The sequence below is a fragment of the Chroicocephalus ridibundus genome, chromosome 5 (genome assembly GCF_963924245.1).
Source record: "Chroicocephalus ridibundus chromosome 5, bChrRid1.1, whole genome shotgun sequence".
NCBI classification, from domain to species: Eukaryota; Metazoa; Chordata; class Aves; order Charadriiformes; family Laridae; genus Chroicocephalus; species Chroicocephalus ridibundus.
Window position 1 is genome coordinate 64039870 of NC_086288.1, and position 13804 is coordinate 64053673.

At 37.3% G+C, this 13804-nt stretch overlaps 1 long non-coding RNA gene across 2 annotated transcripts in view; it reads right to left on the bottom strand.

Annotated features, from left to right (window-relative positions):
* The window catches only part of LOC134516102 (uncharacterized), an 84506-nt gene extending 79390 nt beyond the window's left edge, over nucleotides 1–5116 (bottom strand). For both annotated transcript variants that reach the window (XR_010071219.1, XR_010071218.1), the window contains exon 1: nucleotides 5047–5116. This is a non-coding gene — a long non-coding RNA (uncharacterized LOC134516102). The remainder of the gene's footprint in view (nucleotides 1–5046) is intronic.
* Between the last annotated feature and the right edge of the window lie 8688 nt (nucleotides 5117–13804).

The window sequence follows — 13804 nt, forward strand, 5'->3', positions numbered from 1 at the left end:
TCTGACTCTTAGTACCTAAACGCTTTTAAATCCCCCTCTGGGTCTCAGATGACTATCTTATATTTCAGATACCTAAGTGCATTTTTGGATCTCACTACTACTATTTATTGATTTCAGTGGCACTTAAAAGCTGTGGTGCTTTCAAAAATCCCATTCACCTTTTATCTGTATTTTTAGGAAGCTATTGCTTTTAAAACCCATTACACAGCAAAAATCTGAACCTGGATTATAGCTGAATCACAGGCTGGCCAATCTAATCAATCATGTGGACTTCCTCACTAATCATGCATCTGCTAATGTACATACAGTTAAATAATAAAAGTCTATTCCAAAAGTCTGAGTTAGTGCACATACTAACTTTCATACAGCTCAGTGAAACAACAGGTCAACTGATGAAAGTATTTTACAGTATATATCCCATTTTCATTTACAGAGATTTTAGTTCCCTTTTGAGGCACATAATTTTTCTTGATTTTTTTTTTTCCTACTGTGGAACGCATAGACATAATCTAGAACATACAGAAATACAGCCAATATCTATTCACTCAGTGAATACGTGAGTACAAAGGCAGTGCTTCTTCTAGGGAAATGTATTTAAAACATTCATATTAGCATAACAACATTTTATGATGAAAAATATATTATTTGGTCTACAGATTCTAGTAACAACAGCAACAACAAAGTTTTTTTCTGTTACTAAAATATTCTAGACTGTTGAGGTCACATCTGAAATGTTCATCTTTCAGTTATGATGGCTTCTTTGTCCGGAAACAAAAATCAAAAAAACCCACAGAAATCCCTGAAAAGTGTTTTCCTATCAGGATAATACAGAAAGATTTGCTTGTCAGAGAATGATTTCAGCTATACAGCAACCCTTGCATTTCAAAAAGAAGGGCAAAGGAGAAAATATTTATCCACAAAACATACAAGAACATTATGTACAGTATGTAATCTCGAAATCATTGTTTTTCTTTACAGCTAGCTTGCAAGTAGGTTTCCCTAATAGAAAATATTTAAAAGAAACAAAAGCAATTTTCATAGTGGTAAAAATATTAATTTGGACAGAATTATTTCACATAAAAGGAAGTTTATTTTACATTTTACCTGTAACATAAGTTTGATATTATTATTTAAACATCATTATTTTCTAAATACTCCTAATAAAATAGGAAAGATCTCATTTCAGTGTCTTAAAATAGTTCTGCTACTCTTTCTAAGACAAAATACCATTTTATGGAAAGTTTAAAATATTTATGAATCCTTACTTAGTATTCTCTTAAATTTTTTTTTCCTTCTAAAGCTAAATACTTAAAAGATAATAAGAAATCTTACTGGCTAGTCAAAACATTTGCTGAAATTTTCATTCTGAACCTACTCAGAACTGCATGGTCTGAAGACAATGAGTATTAAGATTTAAGACTTTTTTTCTTTATCTAGAAAGTCACCAGATTGAAGCTACTGTCAGACAACTTTATCTGATTTTGTATTACAATATCATTACCTTTTTGGCATGTACCTCTTTACCTTTCTGGTTCCTTAAACAGGAGAAATAAATTTCTTAACAAATAAAGAGAATATCAATACATGTAATTATAAAATGAGAAAAGAAATAGAAAACAAACAAAGAAAGGTAATTCACAACAGTGAGTTCTAGTGTTGCTTGAAGAGTGCATTTTTGCAGTTGCTTACATGTTTTGTTAATTTGTAGGCTGCTCTGTCCAGCCAGCCTGCGCAGAGGCCATGATGCCCTTTCTTCTCCCTGACTTTTGACTCTGTTAAGTCGCCCTGAAATCTTAGAGTGGAATGCAAGCATTTCAGGATTCAGAATGTCAGGCATCAAAACCTCTAACAGCACAGCAACTGACACAGGTTTTTCATTACTGATGACGCTGTAGAAAGACAACTAAGACTTTGCTTATACATCTGCAAAAAACTAAGTATGCAGATGTCATTTGGGTAAAAAGCTATTAATTTTGCTTTGTTACTTTTTTTGACTTCCAGGTCATTTCCACCTTGATCCTGCATCAAATCCATGCAGCTCAGTTCTTTGGTAACTCTGTTTTGCAGCATAATGTTCTTGCATAGTCAAGGTAGAATCATCAATAGCTTTCTTGTGGCCCTAACATACTCTACAGCTTCAGTTTCTACAAGCGACTATAGTAAGATAATCACCAGTCCTCAGATCCTCAGCCACATTGTCAAGCAAAATATTTTCTTTTCTCTACTAACTGCAGCCAGAGCACTGAGATCAAACGCTGAGAGGCGATTCTCCTTCTAAAGAAACTAACCAGGTGCTATAAGGTGGGTCACTGCTAGTGCATAAGAATTTTTTCACATACTAATATTGTAGCTATAGGAAAGGCTATTCTGTAAAGTTTGAACATTTAGAAGGCTAGATGGACTTTTTAAATGCTTTCTTTCTAATCAAGTATTAAAATTAGTTAAAATGATGTTATTTTTATCTTCTCTTCTTCAACTGACATTCTTCTCTTCCTTTATTTTATCTTCTTCAGTTATACGGGCTTTTACTATCATGATAAGAAACTCCTGTACAGCTGGATACTTGTGGGGGAAACATCAGCAGGTAAGTATGATTTCTTTTAGAATTCATACTTAATATAATATGTATGTTAAAGTGGCTGTTACAGTTTGAAGACCCACAACAATTTGTTGTCTTTTCGACAGTTATTCTATCACCTGATGACCCCTCCCCACCCGGGAAGGGGAATCGGGGAAAAAACAAGGAAACCCAAGAGTTGAAAGAGAAACAGACTTAACAGAGTAGGAATAGATAGTTAACATTAATAATACTAAAGAACCAATATTGATCCCGATACCAATATAAAATACAGAAGGATTATACTGAGCCCATTCTATCAGCAGGAAGCTGTGCACTCCCAGCAGGGAACAGCAAAAGTCAGACACTGCAAGTGCTGAGGCTTCAGGAGGAAGGGAAGGGCTCAGGCATCTGGCACCAGGGCAAGAAGTTCTCAGGATTGCAGCCATCATAAAAGAGATAGAAATCCTCAGCAAATGTTCTAATTTATATTGAATGTGCCGTTCATGGTATGAAACAATCCTCTTGGCCAGCCTGGGTCAAGTGCCCAGGTCTCACTACTCCTCATTCCCACTTCTGGCAAGGCTCAAAAACACTGAGACCTTGAAACCCACACACCACGGCTGGCTATAAAGTAAATATTTTCACAAATTCAGACACTAGAGTCTTCTAGAAATGCAGTTTTTTGAAGTATTAAAAGAGACCTTATTGGAAAGTAAAATTGCTGAAAGAGAAATTAATCCTGTGTCACTCAAACTAGGACAGCGGCCCGAAAAAGAAAAATAAAAAAGAATTTGCAGTATATTTTCCTCATTTTTGTCCTCTCTTTTGAAAGGCATTCAAGTCCCTTTAAGTCAATTTAAGGTCAAAGGATAAAAATATGAAAAAGTGGAGCTGTCAGACACCCAGACATGTGTATCAGAAATAATCTTGTTCCCATAGGAAAGTGGTATAAAAACAGTGGATAATCACATCCTCTATTGTTGTCCTCTTCAATGTAATTGCAGGTAGAAGGCAATGGGTGCTACTCTACTTCTGGTAGTTTTGTCCATTATTTAATGTAATGTAGCCTACATCAAGCTATGTTTTGGAGGGGAGGTTTTTTATTATTTATCACATATCTCCACTACTCATGCCTTCTCCCCTATCTTCAGGCAGCAGGGCACAAAGATTGGTTCTGAATTTGTAGAACAGTTATGAAAGTATTTTACATGATGATTCTTTTTTTTTTCTTTTTTTTTGGGGCGGCAGGGTGGTGAAGTTAGTGACTTTATCGAATAACCCCACTGAGTGGTGGCTATCTTTAACTTGTGGCCACAGTCAAGACGGCTGTGTTGTTTTTATGTTAACGGCAGGATAAATTTGATTAAATGCATAAAAATAGGTTGTAGCCTTCCCATGTTCAGATGATATACTCAGTGCTACTTACAGCAGTGGCACTGTGGTGTGATCAGGAGATATAATGCTGTTGTGTTTTTCAAGTCAGTGATTTCTGTGACTGTGACAAAACATTTGCTAGATTTCTGCCTTCAATCAATAAAAAAATCACATAGAATTTGCAAATAACAACTTTGCACAGATGACCATGGCTATTTTTCTATATGCTAAGGTCAAATTATATTTGAACATGAAATCAGCAGGTTTCCAAACAACTTTTATGTGATGAGATATTCACACAATAAAACAGTCTGTTTCAAAACAGGATTTGAAAAGTACTGTTCTGTATTGATTTTGTAGTACGATTCGCAAATGAGGTGTAAGGAGAGCATTTCTATTTGCAATTTCCATTTGTACTGAAAATAAAATGAGAATTTTTATTTTTTATTCCATTTCTATATTTTTATGTTTTCTGAGTTGCCTGAGATATTCATGACACTTTCATGAATATTCATTCACTTTATAGAGCATATTCAGTAGGAGGGGAAATGGTGACATTAAATAATTATATAAGGAACTCTACCAAAGCAAATCTCACCAAGATTTTGTGTAAGGTGAGGGAAGCCATTTCATTTCTGTGTGTGTATCTAGGTCAGTATTTTTTGTCTGTAGTTACAGTCATAGCTAAACATACTCATAATCCAGAGAGACAAACACATCATCTAGATGTAACAATTTGGAGGAGATGTAAGACAATTCTGAATAACATTTTAAAGGATATTAAGGCAGACATCTTAAGTGGTTTATGAAGATTCATAAAAGAGAAAATGACTGAGACCTCAGTGATGACATTCACCTGAGACACATTAATTATAGATTCCTTGTCATTCAGGATTAATGTATGTCTAACCACAATTTAAAAGGGGCAGACTGAACAAAGACTGGAAAAAATGTAGTTTTATGCTGAACAAGGGGCAACATAAGAGATAGCAGAGCCTTACTGTGCCTATACTCACTGCATTATATTTCCCTTCCTCTACAACATAACACATGCTGACTTTTTTTAAGGTACTGTGAGACAGAGATAATAGAAAAAGTCAAAGACTACTTACCCATTTCCAATAATGAAGGCAAAAATAAAGAAGCATATGACAAAAACGTTCTTTTCCTGCTCTTACTTGCTATCTAGGTCAAGCAACTGGCAAGTCAACAATAAGTAGTACCTCATGTCCCACTTAACTGAGCAGACATACAGAAACCAATGGACACTTTGGCTTATAACAAGGTAAAAGATCTGTCTAGACATTCATTCTGTCCATTCTGCATATCCATCTACATTGCTGCCATTTAATTTTTTCAAGATCTGACTTGCTGTAGAACAAGGTAGTTCAGTGAAAGGGAATTAAAATGTAAACAATTTTTTCTCTCTGTCTGTGACATAGCCTCTTAAACCGTCAAAAGCTAACAGATTTATCTGTGGTAAAAGAGCACTCTTCATAATAAATTACGATTTATGCCCACAGGTCAGAAGGACCCTTTGTCTCCCCGTACAAAATATAAAGATGACACAATGACATTTATCTCCGTGGGGCTTCTCTAACAACATTTCTAATGGAGAACAATATATTACACATCTATAACAAAACACTAAACTGACTGCAGGTCCACAAAAAATCTTTTTAAAAAGTGTGATACTCACACAGTACACTACAGACACTGAAACTACCCACAGTAACTTTTTATGCAATTAAATTAGAATAGATTACATGTCACTCATGAATTATCTTCTGCTCTTCTACAGTAATTCATTTAATTGGCCTCAATGATCAACTCTGAGGTTTCTCATCTCTAGTGAATTTGTTCTACCCAGGAGCAGGGTTTGCAGGAGATATATCAATTCTGAACACTTTTCTTCAGTTCACTCCAGGTTCTCAAGTGACTACATGACTAGACATGCAAGAGGATTTAGCAAAAGTCACCAAAAAACATAATGCAGACAATTATTAAAATATCAAAGCTCCTGATTAGTTTCTATTTATTCAGCAAGGCATGTTTATAAATTTATTTCTCACCAGGTTATCTTTGATCAAGTAACATCCAGAGTTAAAAGAATATAGCCAGCTATAATATTGCATTTAGCACCTGATATTTAAGCCTGAAAGTGGTGGATATAGAGAATTAACAGCAATAGATCCTGTAGTCATAGTGTAGGACAATATTACTGAAAGTATGTGTCAGTAGCTGAAATCCCTCTAATCAGGTTGCAGAGGATCAGACTTAGGTTTTTTTTGATTTGTTTTAATGCTATTTAAAGCAGACCAGTATCACGAAGAAGAAACTATTTGAAAGTGAAAGGCATACAAATTAGGACAGGGAGATCAAGATACTAATTCAATGTAGTAGAACTTTTTCCTTTACCATTTTTGTGTGTATGTATGAGCACGGGTAGGTATGGATATATAGGTACTACTGGGTGTGTTTTACCGGGTACCTGCAAAATCTGTAAAAAGCACCAACATTTTCGTTTAGAAAAATCAAGCGCATCTAAGTTAAACAGTGGTCACTTTAAAATGCTTCCTCCCCTACAAATGTGTTTGTTTTACTATTCTGATAGAAGCATTTTTCTCCTTTTTTCTGAAACAGGGTTTTCAAAGTTCAGAAATGGAAACCTTCTCTGTTTCCAGGGAAAAGGACTTCTCTTTATACACAGGTCTGCTTGCAAACCTCAGCACAAGCATTCCCACAACAGTAATATATCTATGGCTCTCTGTTAGATCACGTAGTCAGCCACCTAGCACACAACATTAACCTACTCCTGTAGTGAGTTGCCTCTGAAGAGAATTCTGACAGGAGAGTGTCGTGTTTTGGCCCAAGCTGGCCAATGACAAGATGATAGATACTCTCCCCCAACTCTCACTCCAAGAGGAGAAAGAAGAAAGATAAAGAGATTTATGAGTTTAGAAAAAACTAAACTACTTAAATGAAAAATTAATAATAAAATAAAAAAGGAAATAATGAAACAGATACAATATATACAAATATACACAAATCCACATCAAGCTCCCAGGGAGATGTCACTGGCAGGCACTGGGAAAAGTTCCAGACTGGACTCAGTGACAAATGGGAACTGGAACACACTGACCGGGATCAAAAGGCAGAGAGCTGATGGGGTCCTCCGCAGACATCAGCCATTGAGGAAACAGCCCATTGACAAAGAGCCCACTGGAGACAATCCAAAGAAGAAAAGCCCTCAGAAAAGAGCCCTCAGAGAGGAGCCAACCTGACCCCTCTGCTCCCTCAGCTTTGACACCGAGCATGGCAGATGGGACGGAGCACCCCATTGGTCAGTTTGGGTCACCTGACCTGCCCACAGGGTAAACACCCGAGTCAGCTGACCCTGGTTGCCACGGCAACGAGTGTGAGCAAGGGCCTCTCCCTGGACAGGCCGCTGGCTCTGCTTCGCCCCAAAGCGGGGCAGAGTCAGCCAGGAAGATCAGGCCTGAGGTTCTCCCTTTGCAGCAGAGGCAGGAGCACCACAGAGATGTCAGGAAACTGCTCCACACCAATTCAGTTCTCCACTCTTTCCCACTTGGGTAGGGAATGAGCAGCAGCAGGAAGGGCAATTGGAAGCTTTCATAAGAGGAGAAAAAAAGGGGAAGAAAAATATGTCTCTTTAAAGTTAGACCCAGAGAGTCTAACAAAAGCACAGAAGGATTAATATCTTTTTCCATTACATTCCTACATGACCTCACATCAGTCACAAAGTAAAAACGTTAATCAAAAAAGAGTTTACTGCATTTTAGAGGGAGGACTGACTGAACTAAAATTTGAATGAAAATATGAAGTCCAGGTATTTTTGTGAAATAATTTGGAGACCGTTTAAAATAACAGTAAACAAGCAAGTTAATGCCTAAAGAGAAACTGTAATCAGAGTTGAGAAATCTGGCAGGAAGGTGAAAAGAATTTTTGAAACTGGGAATCTCTGGATTACACGCCCTAGTTGTCAGGAAGCACTTTGGTCTCTGACATGTGCTGAAATGGCAACACAGCAGGACGCAAGCAATCAAGATTTGTGGTGTGTGTCAGGGGCATCTTCCTGGTACAAGTATCACGGTGATGCACAGTGGGATCTGCTAGTCACACAAAAAGGGAGAACTGGGCAGCGATGAGATAACCAGCGGCAGCCTTACATAGCCAGTAGATCAAAGGGAGTGATTATCACCTTTACTCAGTACTCATCAGACTCCATCTAGGATACAGTGTTCGGTTTTGAGTCCCCCCTGCACAGAAAAAGCATTGACAAAATAGGATGAGTTCAGTAGAGGGTCCCCAATCTGGGCAGGGACTGGAGCACTTGCGCTGTGAGGAGAGGCTGAGGGCACCGGGCTTGTTCAGCCTAAAGAAAAGTCAGCTTTGGGAGGACTCAGGAGCAGCCCTCCAGCACCTGGGAAGGTTAAAAGAGAGCAGTTCCAGATGGTTAGTTTTCCCCATGAGAATAGTCACATGTTGGATATAGTTGCCCGGAGAGGTTTTACAGCCTCTATCCTTGCAGTTGTCAGACCCCACGGGAGAAAGCCCAGGCATCAACCCAATTTGACTTCAAAACTAATCCTGCTTTGTTAATGGAAACACGAATCATCAAATCATTAAGTTTCAAGATACCTTCCAACCTCAATGATTCTGCAGTTCCATGTTTTCAGTAATAAAGTAATCTTGGTAAAATGTATCTATTTTTTTTTCAACAGAAATTCTAAAATGAGGATTGTTAATATTTTTCCAGTGCTTAATATATAGTATTTTCAAAAATGAAGGTGTATTTTCAGTTTCAGATTTTCAGCAGCAAAAATCATATTTTTAATGGCACTGGCATTAAAGCTTAAATTTAATTGAAATGGAGATTTAGAGAGTTGAGTACACATTGTTTAAAAAGTGTGTATTATGTGGCTGAAAGATCAGATTATAATATTATAAGTCAATCTGCCAAAATGATTATGTAAATGAAATAGAAAAGGGAACAAAACTTCTAGAATTATGTTTTGCTAGATTTTGGACTCTGATTGTTGCAGAGGTAGTTCTGATGAGCTGGAAGTTCTGCTGCTGCCAAAGGTATAGATGAATCTGTAGAGAATGGCTGCATCTTTTTCTCCTGTGGAGTAATTTTTAAAGGGTTGTGACTCTCTAGGCCAACAAAGAATGCTGGAAGAAAAAGTTAGGCTTCATTACTTTGGATCACACCTGCTATTGAGAGAAATGTCCCCTGCAAGACATAAAGAAAAACTATGAAAATTTCTTCTGAGTACTCATAATTGTTCTCCTAAACATGTTTTTATTCCCTGTGCATATGCACGTTCATTTGTTCATTGTATGAAAATTACTATAGGAAGTTCTCTTAAGTCTGTGAAAGAAACATATTTCTTATCTTACAACTTTCCAGTTGTAAGAAACGTACATTGTCTAAGTATATGACAATTTGGTTTATGGTTCATGTCAACAGAACAGGAAAGTCTCAAAGTGCCAATTTTTTCTAACATGGAAGTTGGTCAGCACGTTTAAAAATTGGTGAAATAGAGCAAAACAATTACTAGCTATTTAAGGATATAGGAACTCTGTTTTCTAGGTATTTATGGTTACTTCAATTGAAAAAAAAAAAAAAGAAAAGAATTTATTATTTTGTACCTGATTGAGCAAGCTCTGGAGTTGCACCTGAATTTTCTCAATACATCTGAAAATGGAGGTTTCACAGCAGTCTTCAGTGAGCTGTCAGCTCTTTGCAGGAACAGAGTGGTATTTCTTTCTTTCCTCAGCTAAGCTGTTGTATTTCAGAACTTTGGCATTTTCATTTATGCCTGAGTAGTTATCTAAAGACAAGAAAAAGTAGAGCTAGAATATTCATACATATTTAACAGGCTGGTGATATCTGGATTTAAGTTCAGGACCTAGGTATCAGGAGGATACTCTGGAAGTTCTATTTCAAACCTAGACCTCTAAAACGTCTTGGAGATTAATAAAGAAAAATCATTTCCCTGGAATATGAGAATTAATTTTCAATAGTTGTCACATGATATTATAATTCATTCTAATATTTTAGATCACAAAGTTTAGCTAATATGAGAGACTCTTAAAAGTAGAAATTCCACAACACTTGGACAGGAAATTTGGAAAATTAGTTGGAATGCAACATTTATGTCATTGGTCAAGAAGATAACCTTAACCGTACAGAAAAGATCGGCTGCTGATTAATTTTTTTTTTAGAAGTTTATTATTGAGAAATTTCAACTTACAAACCTGAAGCAGAGAGAAATAATAAGGAACACATTAAAAATATTCTTTAAGTATTCAAATTTTATTGCAGAAGATACTTAATTCTCAAAATTAAAAGATCAATTCTCTGTTTAAGAAAGGAATGAACTATGCGGAACAAGTTACAGCTGAGATATCAGCATTATCTTCTGCTTGTTCTATGGTAACACCTCAATAAAAGTTCAGAACATTTTGATATGAGGTTTGTAATTCAAACACAAAGACAAATGTTTCATGCCTCAACATTTAGTCAGTGCTATTAGTCTATATTAGCCAAAAAGGACTGTGATGGGTTCACCTTGGCTGGACGCCAGGTGTTCACCAAACTGCTCTACCACTCTTCCGCCTCAACTGCACAGGGGAGAAAAAAAAATAATGACAGGCTCACGATTCAAGATAAGGACAGGAAGAGATCACTCAGCAATTACCGTCATCGGCAAAACAAACTCGACTCAGGGAAAACAGTTTGGCAACAATCAAAAAGTCAGAGCAGGGTAATGAGAAATAAAACCTAAAATCTTAAACCACCTTCGCCCCACGCTCCCTTCTTCCTGCGCTCAACTTCACTCATGATTTCTCTGCCTCCTCCCCCTGAGCGGCACAGGATGACAGGGTTGAGGTCAGTTGATCACGTCTCTGCCGCTCCTTCCTTCTCACTCTCTTACCCTGCTCCAGCATGGGGTCCCTCCCACGGCACAGTCCTCCATGAACTCCTCCAGCATGAGTCCTTCCCACAGGCTGCTGTTCTTCATGAACTGCTCCAATGTGGGTCCTTTCCACGTGTCCTTTCCACAGGGTGCAGTCCTTCAGGAACAGACTGCTCCAGCATGGGTCCCCCATGGGGTCATAAGTCCTGCCAGCAAACCTGCTCCAGTGTGGGCTTCTCTCCACAGGGTCACAATCTCCTTCACGTGCAGCCACCTGCTCCAGCATGGGGTCATCCACTAACTGCAGGTGAATATCTGCTCCACTATTAACCTCCATGTGCTACAGGGGTACAACCTGCTTCACCGTGGTCTTCACCATGGGCTGCAGGTGGATAGCTGCTCTGGTGCCTGGAGCACCTCCTCTCCCTCCTTCTTCACTGACCTTGGTGTCAGCAGAGTTGTTTCTCTCACGTATTCTCACTCCTCTCTCTGGCTGCATTTGCTGTTGTACCAGTTTTTTTCCCCTTCTTAAATATGTTATCCCAGAGGCGCTACCACCATCAATGAATTTCTAGGCTGTGGCCAGCGCCAGGTCCATCTTGAAGCCGACTGACATTGGCTCTCTTGAACATGGGGGAAACTTCTAGCAGCTTCTCACAGGAGCCACCCCTGTAGTCCCTCACTGCCAAAAACTTGCCATGCAAACCCAATACATTCCACCTCTCTCCTCTGTGAATCACATATGTAAGAATTATTATTAAAATACATATCTATCACACAATCTTCACAAACTTCACTCACATCAACAAAAAGAATTCCACACACCAAAATCAAAATAACAGCATCACAACATCAAATGAAAGCGGACAATTTACACACAATCCACCCCTTGCCCCTTCACCACAATTACAACAACTGAAATTCCTCACCATTATTCTGCTCTTTGCTCTCTAGCTGTGTTCAGTCCATGTTTTGCCCCTTACCTCTCCCAATTACTATCCTTATCTCAAATTCCTCAGGCCCCATGTTGGGTGCCATAAAGGACTGTGGCGGGTTGACCTTGGCTGGACAGTAAATTGACATTGAAATCCACATGCTTGTGGAGATGTTCTTAAAAGAAAAATTAAACATATATTTACATGAGCTTTAAGCTCAAAATTAAACATCAAAAGTCATCATGATGCAAAGTGGTAATCTAGAATAAATCCTCTCTGCTTGTGTAGATTATTAACAAGATGTTGACGGGCTGCTTTTGTATCAGCCTGCTTTATCTTGGATTGCTTACCATCATTTCTCACCCCTCAAACTTTATGTCAGAGGAGATGATACAATTTCTCATCTTGCAGCCATAGTAAAGCTGGCATTAAGGCATATGGTCTAACTTTAACTGAGAACAGCGTGCTCCAGCACATTCACAAATGCAGTCCTCTGCCGATAACCCATCTAGGTAGAGCTATCCTCCTGGGTGTCCGCCTGCTGCACTCGATAGCTGCTATAGCACACTATTTCAAATAAAAATAAATATAAATTGTAAACTACTAACGATGAAAATGATGCATGTCTTCCACAGTACATTATATTAAAATTAACCTAACAACAGGTGAATCAAGATATTTCTGATATGATAAAATAAACAATCTGCTTTTGGATAAATGGGGTTTTTTTTCCCTGTAGAGAAACATCAGGTGAAGCTGCATGGTTGCCTGCATTTAGTGCTTAGTTCTTATGGCAATTTTGTAAGGGAGGTGACACTGTATCACAGTACTCCTACAGATTCAATTTTATAAAACTGATAACTCAGGATAGGCCTTTATTCAAAGAGAAGAGTGGAACAAGGTTTTTCTTTCCTGTTCCCATAGTTCTTTTATTTTTCAAAAGTGGAATGACTACCCAAAAATCAGATCAGGTCTGGGGAATTTATATGTACAAAAAATTGCTTCTTGCAAACATTATTCAAATTTCAGAAGAAAAGCTTAATAGTTTCAGAGAATATTCCAACTACTGCAAATATAGACAATCTAAACATTTGGGCAAACTACAACAAAGAATCTTATGTGATTGTACTTTAGTGCACATGTTGTTTTTCAGGGAATGCAATACCAGTTCCTACTTGTCTTGATTGATTACTAATAGTACTTAAGGCTATACCTATGCATGAATCGCATTCTTCACTTCTTAGAAAACATCGTAATTGCAATTTCAATTTTTTTCTCTGAAGAAAAAAAGAAAGTTCCTAAATTATTTGGTAATAAATTGAAGATAGTTATGAAAATTTTATTTTAGATGTGATCATAACATTTTTTGCATGTAGATTGATGTTATATGGAATTGAAATATTTCAAATAAAAAGCTATTACAAATTGTAAAATTAAAACTTCCCATCTTAAAAAAAAAAGCATGAGATATTTTGACTATAAGAAAATATAAGGGAAAAATTACATAACTTACATAAATACATCCTTATGGACTATTACACTGTTTTCAATAAATACTTCATTTCAGCAAAATGCCATTTCTAATAGGGAAAAATAAATTCTTTGTGGAATGCATTCAATTTCTTTGTCAGGCTATACTGTTTTAGAGGCCTGTGTAAATAATGAAATTTATTTTTCAAAACTTTGTGTAGGATAGATATGTTTGTTTTGCCTTAAGTAATATGCTTCTCAAAATTGTATGTGAGGCATTGCCTTGTCTGAGTGAACAGCAATAGAGGTTTTTTTACCTACTTATGGAGAAGCTAGGCTAGTAAAGATCTTCTGGGCTATAAATGTCTAATAACAATTCTTGTAAGGTTTAACAGGATGGTTAAACATATTTATATATATTGTATGGCAAAACACAACCATTTGTTATATAAAATAGTTACACACGTTTTTTCAAGCTCTTCCTTGATGCTCTTTCCCCAGTTTTCCCTGCCTTTTCT